Source organism: Phallusia mammillata, chromosome 6 (assembly GCF_965637545.1).
Source record: "Phallusia mammillata chromosome 6, kaPhaMamm4.hap1.1, whole genome shotgun sequence".
Classification (NCBI taxonomy): domain Eukaryota; kingdom Metazoa; phylum Chordata; class Ascidiacea; order Phlebobranchia; family Ascidiidae; genus Phallusia; species Phallusia mammillata.
In genome coordinates, this window is record NC_137257.1 from 25,648,468 (window position 1) to 25,665,725 (window position 17,258).

Here is a 17,258-nt window from a genome sequence, read left to right on the forward strand (position 1 = left end):
AAAATCGAAAATTTTGACCCGATTTTTGGAAAAACCATAAGGCTATAGCCTTTCCGTTTTTTCGATTTTTGGGGGTCAAAAAATCGAAGAAAAATCCGGTTTTGGATGGATTTTCCTGGGAAAATTCCAGTTTCAAACCGGTTATGACCGGTTTCTGCCTCGTACCGAACCCCCAAACCGGTTTAAACCGGTTTCCAAAATCGAAAATTTGGACCCGATTTTTGGAAAAACCCTAAGGCTATAGCCTTTCCGTTTTTTCGATTTTTGGGGGTCAAAAAATGCAAGAAAATTCCGGTTTTGGGTGGGTTTTCGTGTAAATATTCCAGTTTCAAACCGGTTGTGACCGGTTTCTGCATCCTACCGAACCTCCAAACCGGTTTAAACGAGTTTCCAAAATCGAAAATCTTGACCCGATTTTTGGAAAAACCCTAAGGCTGTTGCCTTTCCGTTTTTTCGATTTTTGGGGGTCAAAAAATGCAAGAAAAATCCGGTTTTGGGTGGGTTTTCGTGGGAATATTCCAGTTTCAAACCGGTTATGACCGGTTTCTGCCTCCTACCGAACCTCCAAACCGGTTTAAACCGGTTTCTAAAATCGAAAATTTTGACCCGATTTTTGAAAAAACCATAAGGCTATAGCCTTTCCGTTTTTTCGATTTTTGGGGGTCAAAAAATGCAAGAAAATTCCGGATTTGGGTGGGTTTTCGTGGGAATATTCCAGTTTCAAACCGGTTGTGACCGGTTTCTGCCTCCTACCGAACCTCCAAACCGGTTTAAACGAGTTTCCAAAATCGAAAATTTGGACCCGATTTTTGGAAAAACCCTAAGGCTATAGCCTTTCCGTTTTTTCGATTTTAGGGGGTCAAAAAATCGAAGAAAAATCCGGTTTTGGGTGGGTTTCCGTGTAAATTTTCCAGTTTCAAACCGGTTGTGACCGGTTTCTGCCTCCTACCGAACCTCCAAACCGGTTTAAACCGGTTTCTAAAATCGAAAATTTTGACCCGATTTTTGGAAAAACCATAAGGCTATAGCCTTTCCGTTTTTTCGATTTTTGGGGGTCAAAAAATGCAAGAAAATTCCGGTTTTGGGTGGGTTTTCGTGTAAATATTCCAGTTTCAAACCGGTTGTGACCGGTTTCTGCCTCCTACCGAACCTCCAAACCGGTTTAAACCGGTTTCTAAAATCGAAAATTTTGACCCGATTTTTGGAAAAACCATAAGGCTATAGCCTTTCCGTTTTTTCGATTTTTGGGGGTCAAAAAATCGAAGAAAAATCCGGTTTTGGGTGGATTTTCGTGGGAATATTCCAGTTTCAAACCGGTTATGACCGGTTTCTGCCTCCTACCGAACCTCCAAACCGGTTTAAACGAGTTTCCAAAATCGAAAATCTTGACCCGATTTTTGGAAAAACCCTAAGGCTATAGCCTTTCCGTTTTTTCGATGTTTGGGGGTCAAAAAATGCAAGAAAAATCCGGTTTTGGGTGGGTTTTTGTGGGAATATTCCAGTTTGAAACCGGTTGTGACCGGTTTCTGCCTCCTACCGAACCTCCAAACCGGTTTAAACCGGTTTCTGAAATCGAAAATTTTGACCCGATTTTTGGAAAAACCATAAGGCTATAGCCTTTCCGTTTTTTCGATTTTAGGGGGTCAAAAAATCGAAGAAAAATCCAGGTACGGGTGAGTTTTCGTGGAAATATTCCAGTTTCAAACCGGTCATGACCGTTTTCTGCCTCCTACCGAACCTCCAAACCGGTTTAAACCGGTTTCTAAAATCGAAAATTTTGACCCGATTTTTGGAAAAACCATAAGGCTATAGCCTTTCCGTTTTTTCGATTTTTGGGGGTCAAATAATCGAAGAAAAATTCGGTTTTGGGTGGATTTTCGTGGGAATATTCCAGTTTCAAACCGGTTATGACCGGTTTCTGCCTCCTACCGAACCTCCAAACCGGTTTCAACCGGTTTCTAAAATCGAAAATTTGGACCCGATTTTTGGAAAAACCCTAAGGCTATAGCCTTTCCGTTTTTTCGATTTTTGGGGGTCAAAAAATCGAAGAAAAATCCGGTTTAGGTGGGTTTTCGTGGGAATTTTCCAGTTTCAAACCGGTCATGACCGGTTTCTGCCTCGTACCGAACCTCCAAACCGGTTTCAACCGGTTTCTAAAATCGAAAATTTTGACCCGATTTTTGGAAAAACCCTAAGGCTATAGCCTTTCCGTTTTTTCGATTTTTGGGGGTCAAAAAATTGAAGAAAAATCCGGTTTTGGATGGATTTTCCTGGGAAAATTCCAGTTTCAAACCGGTTATGACCGGTTTCTGCCTCCTACCGAACCTCCAAACCGGTTTCAACCGGTTTCTAAAATCGAAAATTTTGACCCGATTTTTGGAAAAACCCTAAGGCTATAGCCTTTCCGTTTTTTCGATTGTAGGGAGTCAAGAAATCGAAGAAAAATCCAGGTACGGGTGAGTTTTCGTGGGAATATTCCAGTTTCAAACCGGTCATGACCGGTTTCTGCCTCCTACCGAACCTCCAAACCGGTTTAAACCGGTTTCTAAAATCGAAAATTTTGACCCGATTTTTGGAAAAACCCTAAGGCTATTGCCTTTCCGTTTTTTCGATTTTTGGGGGTCAAAAAATTGAAGAAAAATCCGGTTTTGGATGGATTTTCCTGGGAAAATTCCAGTTTCAAACCGGTTATGACCGGTTTCTGCCTCCTACCGAACCTCCAAACCGGTTTAAACCGGTTTCTAAAATCGAAAATTTTGACCCGATTTTTGGAAAAACCATAAGGCTATAGCCTTTCCGTTTTTTCGATTTTTGGGGGTCAAAAAATCGAAGAAAAATCCGGTTTTGGATGGATTTTCCTGGGAAAATTCCAGTTTCAAACCGGTTATGACCGGTTTCTGCCTCGTACCGAACCCCCAAACCGGTTTAAACCGGTTTCCAAAATCGAAAATTTGGACCCGATTTTTGGAAAAACCCTAAGGCTATAGCCTTTCCGTTTTTTCGATTTTTGGGGGTCAAAAAATGCAAGAAAATTCCGGTTTTGGGTGGGTTTTCGTGTAAATATTCCAGTTTCAAACCGGTTGTGACCGGTTTCTGCATCCTACCGAACCTCCAAACCGGTTTAAACGAGTTTCCAAAATCGAAAATCTTGACCCGATTTTTGGAAAAACCCTAAGGCTGTTGCCTTTCCGTTTTTTCGATTTTTGGGGGTCAAAAAATGCAAGAAAAATCCGGTTTTGGGTGGGTTTTCGTGGGAATATTCCAGTTTCAAACCGGTTATGACCGGTTTCTGCCTCCTACCGAACCTCCAAACCGGTTTAAACCGGTTTCTAAAATCGAAAATTTTGACCCGATTTTTGAAAAAACCATAAGGCTATAGCCTTTCCGTTTTTTCGATTTTTGGGGGTCAAAAAATGCAAGAAAATTCCGTATTTGGGTGGGTTTTCGTGGGAATATACCAGTTTCAAACCGGTTGTGACCGGTTTCTGCCTCCTACCGAACCTCCAAACCGGTTTAAACGAGTTTCCAAAATCGAAAATTTGGACCCGATTTTTGGAAAAACCCTAAGGCTATAGCCTTTCCGTTTTTTCGATTTTAGGGGGTCAAAAAATCGAAGAAAAATCCGGTTTTGGGTGGGTTTCCGTGTAAATTTTCCAGTTTCAAACCGGTTGTGACCGGTTTCTGCCTCCTACCGAACCTCCAAACCGGTTTAAACCGGTTTCTAAAATCGAAAATTTTGACCCGATTTTTGGAAAAACCATAAGGCTATAGCCTTTCCGTTTTTTCGATTTTTGGGGGTCAAAAAATGCAAGAAAATTCCGGTTTTGGGTGGGTTTTCGTGTAAATATTCCAGTTTCAAACCGGTTGTGACCGGTTTCTGCCTCCTACCGAACCTCCAAACCGGTTTAAACCGGTTTCTAAAATCGAAAATTTTGACCCGATTTTTGGAAAAACCATAAGGCTATAGCCTTTCCGTTTTTTCGATTTTTGGGGGTCAAAAAATCGAATAAAAATCCGGTTTTGGGTGGATTTTCGTGGGAATATTCCAGTTTCAAACCGGTTATGACCGGTTTCTGCCTCCTACCGAACCTCCAAACCGGTTTAAACGAGTTTCCAAAATCGAAAATCTTGACCCGATTTTTGGAAAAACCCTAAGGCTATAGCCTTTCCGTTTTTTCGATGTTTGGGGGTCAAAAAATGCAAGAAAAATCCGGTTTTGGGTGGGTTTTTGTGGGAATATTCCAGTTTGAAACCGGTTGTGACCGGTTTCTGCCTCCTACCGAACCTCCAAACCGGTTTAAACCGGTTTCTAAAATCGAAAATTTTGACCCGATTTTTGGAAAAACCCTAAGGCTGTTGCCTTTCCGTTTTTTCGATTTTTGGGGGTCAAATAATCGAAGAAAAATTCGGTTTTGGGTGGATTTTCGTGGGAATATTCCAGTTTCAAACCGGTTATGACCGGTTTCTGCCTCCTACCGAACCTCCAAACCGGTTTCAACCGGTTTCTAAAATCGAAAATTTGGACCCGATTTTTGGAAAAACCCTAAGGCTATAGCCTTTCCGTTTTTTCGATTTTTGGGGGTCAAAAAATCGAAGAAAAATCCGGTTTAGGTGGGTTTTCGTGGGAATTTTCCAGTTTCAAACCGGTCATGACCGGTTTCTGCCTCGTACCGAACCTCCAAACCGGTTTCAACCGGTTTCTAAAATCGAAAATTTTGACCCGATTTTTGGAAAAACCCTAAGGCTATAGCCTTTCCGTTTTTTCGATTTTTGGGGGTCAAAAAATTGAAGAAAAATCCGGTTTTGGATGGATTTTCCTGGGAAAATTCCAGTTTCAAACCGGTTATGACCGGTTTCTGCCTCCTACCGAACCTCCAAACCGGTTTCAACCGGTTTCTAAAATCGAAAATTTTGACCCGATTTTTGGAAAAACCCTAAGGCTATAGCCTTTCCGTTTTTTCGATTGTAGGGAGTCAAGAAATCGAAGAAAAATCCAGGTACGGGTGAGTTTTCGTGGGAATATTCCAGTTTCAAACCGGTCATGACCGGTTTCTGCCTCCTACCGAACCTCCAAACCGGTTTAAACCGGTTTCTAAAATCGAAAATTTTGACCCGATTTTTGGAAAAACCCTAAGGCTATTGCCTTTCCGTTTTTTCGATTTTTGGGGGTCAAAAAATTGAAGAAAAATCCGGTTTTGGATGGATTTTCCTGGGAAAATTCCAGTTTCAAACCGGTTATGACCGGTTTCTGCCTCCTACCGAACCTCCAAACCGGTTTAAACCAGTTTCTAAAATCGAAAATTTTGACCCGATTTTTGGAAAAACCATAAGGCTATAGCCTTTCCGTTTTTTCGATTTTTGGGGGTCAAAAAATCGAAGAAAAATCCGGTTTTGGATGGATTTTCCTGGGAAAATTCCAGTTTCAAACCGGTTATGACCGGTTTCTGCCTCGTACCGAACCCCCAAACCGGTTTAAACCGGTTTCCAAAAAAAAATCGATAAATTTTCCAGTTTCAAACCGGTTGTGACCGGTTTCTGCCTCCTACCGAACCTCCAAACCGGTTTAAACCGGTTTCTAAAATCGAAAATTTTGACCCGATTTTTGGAAAAACCATAAGGCTATAGCCTTTCCGTTTTTTCGATTTTTGGGGGTCAAAAAATGCAAGAAAATTCCGGTTTTGGGTGGGTTTTCGTGTAAATATTCCAGTTTCAAACCGGTTGTGACCGGTTTCTGCCTCCTACCGAACCTCCAAACCGGTTTAAACCGGTTTCTAAAATCGAAAATTTTGACCCGATTTTTGGAAAAACCATAAGGCTATAGCCTTTCCGTTTTTTCGATTTTTGGGGGTCAAAAAATCGAATAAAAATCCGGTTTTGGGTGGATTTTCGTGGGAATATTCCAGTTTCAAACCGGTTATGACCGGTTTCTGCCTCCTACCGAACCTCCAAACCGGTTTAAACGAGTTTCCAAAATCGAAAATCTTGACCCGATTTTTGGAAAAACCCTAAGGCTATAGCCTTTCCGTTTTTTCGATGTTTGGGGGTCAAAAAATGCAAGAAAAATCCGGTTTTGGGTGGGTTTTTGTGGGAATATTCCAGTTTGAAACCGGTTGTGACCGGTTTCTGCCTCCTACCGAACCTCCAAACCGGTTTAAACCGGTATCTGAAATCGAAAATTTTGACCCGATTTTTGGAAAAACCATAAGGCTATAGCCTTTCCGTTTTTTCGATTTTTGGGGGTCAAAAAATCGAAGAAAAATCCGGTTTTAGGCGGGTTTTCGTGGGAATATTCCAGTTTCAAACCGGTTGTGACCGGTTTCTGCCTCCTACCGCACCTCCAAACCGGTTTAAACCGGTTTCTAAAATCGAAAATTTTGACCCGATTTTTGGAAAAACCCTAAGGCTGTTGCCTTTCCGTTTTTTCGATTTTAGGGGGTCAAAAAATCGAAGAAAAATCCGGTTTTGGGTGGGTTTTCGTGGGAATATTCCAGTTTCAAACCGGTTATGACCGGTTTCTGCCTCCTACCGAACCCCCAAACCGGTTTAAACCGGTTTTTGAAATCGAAAATTTTGACCCGATTTTTGGAAAAACCATAAGGCTATAGCCTTTCCGTTTTTTCGATTTTTGGGGGTCAAAAAATCGAAGAAAAATCCGGTTTTAGGCGGGTTTTCGTGGGAATATTCCAGTTTCAAACCGGTTGTGACCGGTTTCTGCCTCCTACCGCACCTCCAAACCGGTTTAAACCGGTTTCTAAAATCGAAAATTTTGACCCGATTTTTGCAAAAACCCTAAGGCTACAGCCTTTCCGTTTTTTCGATTTTTGGGGGTCAAAAAATGCAAGAAAATTCCGGTTTTGGGTGGGTTTTTGTGGGAATATTCCAATTTCAAACCGGTTGTGACCGGTTTCTGCCTCCTACCGAACCTCCAAACCGGTTTAAACCGGTTTCTAAAATCGAAAATTTTGACCTGATTTTTGGAAAAACCATAAGGCTATAGTCTTTCCGCTTTTTCGATTTTTGGGGGTCAAAAAATCGAAGAAAAATCCGGTTTTGGGTGGGTTTTCGTGTAAATTTTCCAGTTTCAAATCGGTTGTGACCGGTTTCTGCCTCCTACCGAACCTCCAAACCGGTTTAAACGAGTTTCCAAAATCGAAAATCTTGACCCGATTTTTGGAAAAACCCTAAGGCTGTTGCCTTTCCGTTTTTTCGATTTTAGGGGGTCAAGAAATCGAAGAAAAATCCAGGTACGGGTGAGTTTTCGTGGGAATATTCCAGTTTCAAACCGGTCATGACCGGTTTCTGCCTCCTACCGAACCTCCAAACCGGTTTAAACCGGTTTCTAAAATCGAAAATTTTGACTCGATTTTTGGAAAAACCATAAGGCTATAGCCTTTCCGTTTTTTCGATTTTAGGGGGTCAAAAAATCGAAGAAAAATCCGGTTTTGGGTGGGTTTTCGTGGGAATTTTCCAGTTTGAAACCGGTTGTGACCGGTTTCTGCCTCCTACCGAACCTCCAAACCGGTTTAAACCGGTTTCTAAAATCGAAAATTTTGACCCGATTTTTGGAAAAACCATAAGGCTATAGCCTTTCCGTTTTTTCGATTTTTGGGGGTGAAAAAATCGAAGAAAAATCCGGTTTTGGGTGGGTTTTCGTGTAAATTTTCCAGTTTCAAACCGGTTATGACCGGTTTCTGCCTCCTACCGAACCGCCAAACCGGTTTAAACCGGTTTCTAAAATCGAAAATTTTGACCCGATTTTTGGAAAAACCATAAGGCTATAGCCTTTCCGTTTTTTCGATTTTTGGGGGTCGAAAAATCGAAGAAAAATCCGGTTTTAGGTGGGTTTTCGTGGGAATATTCCAGTTTCAAACCGGTCATGACCGGTTTCTGCCTCCTACCGAACCTCCAAACCGGTTTAAACCGGTTTCTAAAATCGAAAATTTTGACCCGATTTTTGGAAAAACCATAAGGCTATAGCCTTTCCGTTTTTTCGATTTTTGGGGGTGAAAAAATCGAAGAAAAATCCGGTTTTGGGTGGGTTTTCGTGTAAATTTTCCAGTTTCAAACCGGTTATGACCGGTTTCTGCCTCCTACCGAACCGCCAAACCGGTTTAAACCGGTTTACAAAATCGAAAATTTTGACCCGATTTTTGGAAAAACCCTAAGGCTAAAGCCTTTTCGTTTTTTCGATTTTTGGGGGTGAAAAAATCGAAGAAAAATTCGGTTTTGGGTGGATTTTCGTGGGAATATTCCAGTTTCAAACCGGTTATGACCGGTTTCTGCCTCCTACCGAACCTCCAAACCGGTTTAAACCGGTTTCTAAAATCGAAAATTTTGACCCGATTTTTGGAAAAACCCTAAGGCTATAGCCTTTCCGTTTTTTCGATTTTAGGGGGTCAAAAAATCGAAGAAAAATCCAGGTACGGGTGAGTTTTCGTGGGAATATTCCAGTTTCAAACGGGTCATGACCGGTTTCTGCCTCCTACCGAACCTCCAAACCGGTTTCTAAAATCGAAAATTTTGACCCGATTTTTGGAAAAACCATAAGGCCTTTCCGTTTTTTCGATTTTTGGGGGTCAAAAAATCGAAGAAAAATCCGGTTTTGGGTGGGTTTTCGTGGGAATTTTCCAGTTTCAAACCGGTTATGACCGGTTTCTGCCTCGTACCGAACCCCCAAACCGGTTTAAACCGGTTTCCAAAATCGAAAATTTTGACCCGATTTTTGGAAAAACCCTAAGGCTACAGCCTTTCCGTTTTTTCGATTTTTGGGGGTCAAAAAATGCAAGAAAATTCCGGTTTTGGGTGGGTTTTTGTGGGAATATTCCAGTTTGAAACCGGTTGTGACCGGTTTCTGCCTCCTACCGAACCTCCAAACCGGTTTAAACCGGTTTTTGAAATCGAAAATTTTGACCCGATTTTTGGAAAAACCATAAGGCTATAGCCTTTCCGTTTTTTCGATTTTTGGGGGTCAAAAAATCGAAGAAAAATCCGGTTTTAGGCGGGTTTTCGTGGGAATATTCCAGTTTCAAACCGGTTGTGACCGGTTTCTGCCTCCTACCGCACCTCCAAACCGGTTTAAACCGGTTTCTAAAATCGAAAATTTTGACCCGATTTTTGCAAAAACCCTAAGGCTACAGCCTTTCCGTTTTTTCGATTTTTGGGGGTCAAAAAATGCAAGAAAATTCCGGTTTTGGGTGGGTTTTTGTGGGAATATTCCAATTTCAAACCGGTTGTGACCGGTTTCTGCCTCCTACCGAACCTCCAAACCGGTTTAAACCGGTTTCTAAAATCGAAAATTTTGACCCGATTTTTGGAAAAACCATAAGGCTATAGCCTTTCCGTTTTTTCGATTTTTTGGGGTGAAAAAATCGAAGAAAAATCCGGTTTTAGGTGGGTTTTCGTGGGAATATTCCAGTTTCAAACCGGTCATGACCGGTTTCTGCCTCCTACCGAACCTCCAAACCGGTTTAAACCGGTTTCTAAAATCGAAAATTTTGACCCGATTTTTGGAAAAACCATAAGGCTATAGCCTTTCCGTTTTTTCGATTTTTGGGGGTGAAAAAATCGAAGAAAAATCCGGTTTTGGGTGGGTTTTCGTGTAAATTTTCCAGTTTCAAACCGGTTATGACCGGTTTCTGCCTCCTACCGAACCGCCAAACCGGTTTAAACCGGTTTCCAAAATCGAAAATTTTGACCCGATTTTTGGAAAAACCCTAAGGCTAAAGCCTTTTCGTTTTTTCGATTTTAGGGGGTCAAAAAATCGAAGAAAAATCCGGTTTTGGGTGGGTTTTCTTGTAAATATTTCAGTTTCAAACCGGTTATGACCGGTTTCTGCCTCCTACCGAACCCCCAAACCGGTTTAAACCGGTTTCCAAAATCGAAAATTTTGACCCGATTTTTGGAAAAACCCTAAGGCTATAGCCTTTCCGTTTTTTCGATTTTTGGGGGTCAAAAAATCGAAGAAAAATCCAGGTACGGGTGGGTTTTCGTGGGAATATTCCAGTTTCAAACCGGTCATGACCGGTTTCTGCCTCCTACCGAACCTCCAAACCGGTTTAAACGAGTTTCCAAAATCGAAAATCTTGACCCGATTTTTGGAAAAACCCTAAGGCTATAGCCTTTCCGTTTTTTCGATTTTTGGGGGTCAAAAAATCGAAGAAAAATCCAGGTACGGGTGGGTTTTCGTGGGAATATTCCAGTTTCAAACCGGTCATGACCGGTTTCTGCCTCCTACCGAACCTCCAAACCGGTTTAAACGAGTTTCCAAAATCGAAAATCTTGACCCGATTTTTGGAAAAACCCTAAGGCTATAGCCTTTCCGTTTTTTCGATTTTTGGGGGTCAAAAAATGCAAGAAAATTCCGGTTTTGGGTGAGTTTTCGTGGGAATATTCCAGTTTCAAACCGGTTGTGACCGGTTTCTGCCTCCTACCGAACCTCCAAACCGGTTTAAACCGGTTTCTAAAATCGAAAATTTTGATCCGATTTTTGGAAAACCCTAAGGCTATAGCCTTTCCGTTTTTTCGATTTTAGGGGGTCAAAAAATCGAAGAAAAATCCAGGTACGGGTGAGTTTTCGTGGGAATATTCCAGTTTCAAACCGGTCATGACCGGTTTCTGCCTCCTACCGAACCTCCAAACCGGTTTAAACCGGTTTCTAAAATCGAAAATTTTGACCCGATTTTTGGAAAAACCATAAGGCTATAGCCTTTCCGTTTTTTCGATTTTAGGGGGTCAAAAAATCGAAGAAAAATCCAGGTACGGGTGAGTTTTCGTGGGAATATTCCAGTTTCAAACCGGTCATGACCGGTTTCTGCCTCCTACCGAACCCCCAAACCGGTTTAAACCGGTTTCCAAAATCGAAAATTTTGACCCGATTTTTGGAAAAACCCTAAGGCTACAGCCTTTCCGTTTTTTCGATTTTTGGGGGTCAAAAAATGCAAGAAAATTCCGGTTTTGGGTGGGTTTTTGTGGGAATATTCCAGTTTGAAACCGGTTGTGACCGGTTTCTGCCTCCTACCGAACCTCCAAACCGGTTTAAACCGGTTTCTGAAATCGAAAATTTTGACCCGATTTTTGGAAAAACCATAAGGCTATAGCCTTTCCGTTTTTTCGATTTTTGGGGGTCAAAAAATCGAAGAAAAATCCGGTTTTAGGCGGGTTTTCGTGGGAATATTCCAGTTTCAAACCGGTTGTGACCGGTTTCTGCCTCCTACCGCACCTCCAAACCGGTTTAAACCGATTTCTAAAATCGAAAATTTTGACCCGATTTTTGCAAAAACCCTAAGGCTACAGCCTTTCCGTTTTTTCGATTTTTGGGGGTCAAAAAATGCAAGAAAATTCCGGTTTTGGGTGGGTTTTTGTGGGAATATTCCAATTTCAAACCGGTTGTGACCGGTTTCTGCCTCCTACCGAACCTCCAAACCGGTTTAAACCGGTTTCTAAAATCGAAAATTTTGACCCGATTTTTGGAAAAACCATAAGGCTATAGCCTTTCCGTTTTTTCGATTTTTTGGGGTGAAAAAATCGAAGAAAAATCCGGTTTTGGGTGGGTTTTTGTGGAAATATTCCAGTTTCAAACCGGTTGTGACCGGTTTCTGCCTCCTACCGAACCTCCAAACCGGTTTAAACCGGTTTCTAAAATCGAAAATTTTGACCCGATTTTTGGAAAAACCATAAGGCTATAGCCTTTCCGTTTTTTCGATTTTTGGGGGTGAAAAAATCGAAGAAAAATCCGGTTTTGGGTGGGTTTTCGTGTAAATTTTCCAGTTTCAAACCGGTTATGACCGGTTTCTGCCTCCTACCGAACCGCCAAACCGGTTTAAACCGGTTTCCAAAATCGAAAATTTTGACCCGATTTTTGGAAAAACCCTAAGGCTAAAGCCTTTTCGTTTTTTCGATTTTAGGGGGTCAAAAAATCGAAGAAAAATCCGGTTTTGGGTGGGTTTTCTTGTAAATATTTCAGTTTCAAACCGGTTATGACCGGTTTCTGCCTCCTACCGAACCCCCAAACCGGTTTAAACCGGTTTCCAAAATCGAAAATTTTGACCCGATTTTTGGAAAAACCCTAAGGCTATAGCCTTTCCGTTTTTTCGATTTTTGGGGGTCAAAAAATCGAAGAAAAATCCAGGTACGGGTGGGTTTTCGTGGGAATATTCCAGTTTCAAACCGGTCATGACCGGTTTCTGCCTCCTACCGAACCTCCAAACCGGTTTAAACGAGTTTCCAAAATCGAAAATCTTGACCCGATTTTTGGAAAAACCCTAAGGCTATAGCCTTTCCGTTTTTTCGATTTTTGGGGGTCAAAAAATGCAAGAAAATTCCGGTTTTGGGTGAGTTTTCGTGGGAATATTCCAGTTTCAAACCGGTTGTGACCGGTTTCTGCCTCCTACCGAACCTCCAAACCGGTTTAAACCGGTTTCTAAAATCGAAAATTTTGACCCGATTTTTGGAAAACCCTAAGGCTATAGCCTTTCCGTTTTTTCGATTTTGGGGGTCAAAAAATTGAGGAAAAATCCGGTTTTGGATGGATTTTCCTGGGAAAATTCCAGTTTCAAACCGGTTATGACCGGTTTCTGCCTCCTACCGAACCTCCAAACCGGTTTCAACCGGTTTCCAAAATCGAAAATTTTGATCCGATTTTGGAAAAAACCCTAAGGCTATAGCCTTTCCGTTTTTTCGATTTTAGGGGGTCAAAAAATCGAAGAAAAATCCAGGTACGGGTGAGTTTTCGTGGGAATATTCCAGTTTCAAACCGGTCATGACCGGTTTCTGCTTCCTACCGAACCTCCAAACCGGTTTAAACCGGTTTCTAAAATCGAAAATTTTGACCCGATTTTTGGAAAAACCATAAGGCTATAGCCTTTCCGTTTTTTCGATTTTAGGGGGTCAAAAAATCGAAGAAAAATCCAGGTACGGGTGAGTTTTCGTGGGAATATTCCAGTTTCAAACCGGTCATGACCGGTTTCTGCCTCCTACCGAACCTCCAAACCGGTTTAAACCGGTTTCTAAAATCGAAAATTTTGATCCGATTTTTGGAAAAACCATAAGGCTATAGCCTTTCCGTTTTTTCGATTTTTGGGGGTGAAAAAATCGAAGAAAAATCCGGTTTTGGGTGGGTTTTTGTGGGAATATTCCAGTTTCAAACCGGTTGTGACCGGTTTCTGCCTCCTACCGAACCTCCAAACCGGTTTAAACCGGTTTCTAAAATCGAAAATTTTGACCCGATTTTTGGAAAAACCCTAAGGCTATAGCCTTTCCGTTTTTTCGATTTTTGGGGGTCAAAAAATCGAAGAAAAATCCGGTTTTAGGTGGGTTTTCGTGTAAATTTTCCAGTTTCAAACCGGTCATGACCGGTTTCTGCCTCCTACCGAACCTCCAAACCGGTTTAAACCGGTTTCCAAAATCGAAAATTTGGACCCGATTTTTGGAAAAACCCTAAGGCTACAGCCTTTTCGATTTTTGGGGGGTCAAAAAATCGAAGAAAAATCCGGTTTTGGGTGGGTTTTTGTGGGAATATTCCAGTTTCAAACCGGTTGTGACCGGTTTCTGCCTCCTACCGAACCTCCAAACCGGTTTGACCCGGTTTCCAAAATCGAAAATTTTGACCCGATTTTTGGAAAAACCCTAAGGCTACAGCCTTTTCGATTTTTGGGGGTCAAAAAATCGAAGAAAAATCCGGTTTTGGGTGGGTTTTTGTGGGAATATTCCAGTTTCAAACCGGTTGTGACCGGTTTCTGCCTCCTACCGAACCTCCAAACCGGTTTGACCCGGTTTCCAAAATCGAAAATTTTGACCCGATTTTTGGAAAAACCCTAAGGCTACAGCCTTTTCGATTTTTGGGGGTCAAAAAATCGAAGAAAAATCCGGTTTTGGGTGGGTTTTCGTGGGAATACTCCAGTTTCAAACCGGTCATGACCAGTTTCTGCCTCCTACCGAACCTCCAAACCGGTTTAAACCGGTTTCAAAAATCGAAAAAATCGAAAAAAATCGGTTTTAGGGGGTTTTCGTGGGAATATTCCAGATTCAGACCGGTTCCGGTTATGACCGGTTTCTGCCTCCTACCTCTTAGATTTAAGCATTTGAAACCACAAGACCTGACAAACATATGGCAGAATAAATTATTCTTCGGGTCCTAAAATATCGTTTGCAAATCCGTGATTTGGAAACACTGATCTGAACATGTATACGCATGAGGTGTTCAAACTGTGGTGCGGTCAAAACTAAACTAAAAAAGGAACCTGAAATCTTTTGCTAATTGAATTTTCACTTAAATATTCCAGTCGTTCAAAACACCTTGCATGAGGACTACCCCCCCTTTGAAAAGCAACGGACCCTTCACTCCAGCTAAAAGTACCACTACGCTTATTTAGTAACTGTGCTTATTGCGCCTCCTTCCGGTTTTTTAAATTTTATCTTGAAACAAGTTACTATGTTATTAGCTGCACTAAATCATATTTGACCCAGTGGTTATCCCAAAACTACCAATATGAAAGTTATTACAGATACCTTACCTCAAACTTATTTAATAACCAAGCTCGTTGTGTCAGCTAACGTCAAATTTAAATCATGTCCAAAGTGATTTGAGATATTATAGTAGTTCTACCGAAATATACTTGGCCTATAAGTGATCGCATAACAACCAACATAAATGGTCTAAGCAAGGGGTGAGCAACATACGGCCCGCGGGACGCATGCGGCCCTTTATTAAAGGTTGTGCGTCCCGCAGAGACGCTTGGATTTAGTACTGGCAAACGAGTCAATTATTACATATTTTTGAGCTGATTAATGCGCCTGATTCAACAAACGCAGTATATTTATATTTTCATGCGAATCCATCATTAAACCAAAGGTTCAAACTTTAATTAGTTGGCTAAAATAAAACTGCAACTTAGTGTTTAAGTAAAAGCAGAAACAGGAGCGCTTGTGGTTTCATACCCATTTTATTCATGCAGGTTTCAAACAGTTGGTGAACACGATACCAAAAATGCGTTATGTTACAAATACTGCAGAAGGTAGCAAACACTATGGGCTGCACATTTGAAAAAGCAAGAAAACTAACGTAACATTTGCCACATTTATCACAATCCAACCGTAAAACACAAAGGAAAACAAAAAATAAAAAGACTGTTGCGTATGTAATAGATACAATAGACCACCTGGCGGTAAAGCAATTGTTCTGTTCTAAACCAGTAGTTCGTAACAAATATGACAATGTATTTACATCCAGTCGAAAATTACAAAAGACAAACATAATTTGTTGTTTTTAAGTTTTACTTGAAGACCTAAGATCGTAAATCTTACTACACGACAGAGAGAACAGCTAATATTGGTTGCTGATACGACACAAAACATCAACAATAAAAACAGCAAAGGTTGAATTCCAACACTGTTGATGAACTGCAGTGGGAAACTACACCAACTGTTAAAAACGTAATTGGAAACAGCAATGGCAACTACAGCAATAACAACAAGTAGCCGCAGAACCATTAAAACCGGTTAAAGTTGTTAAACTTTCAAACAATGTCAATAAACAAATTTAGGATGCATAAACTCAGTTCAAAAATCAAGAGTCACTTAAGAATAACTTCAGTTGTCGCGACTTTACACCATTTTTGCGTTTTGCAAACGCGTCAGCACCAAGAGCAGCACCATTGCCCATTGTCCCCACCCTCCCACCCCCCTACCCAAACAAACAGTTTCTGTGCTTAGGCAAGAAAGATAGGTATGACGTCATGCTTCCTACGTCACAGTAACGTCAAACAGTAACTGGTCTGTAGATATGCTTGTGTAGATTAGGCGTTTCCAATAATCTGATGATGACGTCAACGTTGAAAGAGGAGATGACGTCAGTGAAAGGTCGCCAAATGACGTCACCGTACGATCGGTGGATGCGTTGTGTGTGTAGGTGTCTAAAAAAGAATTTAAAAATATGTTGGAATCTATAAGTCCTTATTATACAGATCTTCATACGCTGCCTGGGTAGAAATGTAACTTGACTTTGAACTTTTAACGTTTGTTTACGTTTTCGCACACCAGTAATAGTTGTGGCATCGGACAGAATAGGTGAGGCATAGCTTTATAGCCGGCCTATTTCTCGTTACGAGCTGCACTGATGAAACCTTACAGGTCAAAACAGTTTGCACTGACTGCAGCTTACCATCTAGTGGCATGATGCTTAATAGTTTAACAAAGTGCACAGGTGGCGTAAATCAATGTATGTACATGCGACACATTCAAGAAAACTGTACCTGGTCTCTTGCACACTTCAGTGGTGTTAACACGGTCGCAAGTCTCCATGTTGATGGCGTTGTTGGACAGGACGTTCTCTACTTGAGGTTGCAAAGTATACTGGTTCGGTGTGTACGCTGTGTGTGCGGGTGTCTGAAAACATAAATGAAATAACGCTTTAAATTCTTTACTTCCCCAAGTTACAGATCCCCATACACTGCGCGGGCACTTAGTTAAACTGAGCTTCAAATATCGTGCGTCCTTTGAAGAGCTTTCCGATTAGAGGTTTAAAATTACATTACAAACAAACAATGGCTAAAGTAACGCTCACTTAAATTTTACAAAACGACCAGAGGGGGCGCTGCCACCAAGGTTAGTAACCTGTAGTTAAATATGTTATCTGACGACAGGCTGAACGTTAACAGCTAAGTGAATAAGCTCTTAAAATATGAATAAATATGTAAACACGCCTGTCGTCACAAGTGTTACTCTACATGGGGAAAGTACAAGTCATATTTATGTACCTTCACAGTATTTTTAATGACATAAACATAATTTACCTTTAAACTACGTGTACGAGATTGTCTTCGATTCTGTTGGTTGTTGCTGAATGAACAAGCAGGTCGACCAGGATATCTGAAACAATAAAACGTTGCTTACAACTTATAGGATATGTGAGATGGGTTCTGTTGAAGATAATTAAGGCGAATGGTCAGTCGTTTATTAAGATGTGTTATTCGCATTTCAGGTTACAACATGCGTGTGGACCAATTAAGACAGGATAAAATGGGTGTTTTAATCCTCTAAACTATGTTCAAGGTATTTTTACCTATACACAAAATGCGTTTGAAAATAGACTGCGTTTAGAAGTCAACAAACAATGCTTTTTAGAACAATGGTAATAGTGACGTCACTTACCGAAGTTTGTTTCCTGTCAATGGTAAAAGAAAGCTTGGGCCAAAATTAACTCAAATCTGTTAAAATTAGTTTATTTTTTTACTAATAAAAGATGAACAATGCTGAAAAAGAAA

The 17,258-nt window shown here is 41.1% G+C and overlaps 1 long non-coding RNA gene across 1 annotated transcript; it reads right to left on the reverse strand.

The window, feature by feature from the left end:
* Positions 1 to 14,920: 14,920 nt before the first annotated feature.
* LOC145234750 (uncharacterized) lies at positions 14,921 to 17,258 on the reverse strand. Its single transcript, XR_013861340.1, has 4 exons — positions 17,146 to 17,258; positions 16,788 to 16,863; positions 16,248 to 16,380; positions 14,921 to 15,908 (listed from the first exon to the last, which is right to left on the reverse strand). It is a non-coding gene; the product is annotated as an uncharacterized LOC145234750 (long non-coding RNA).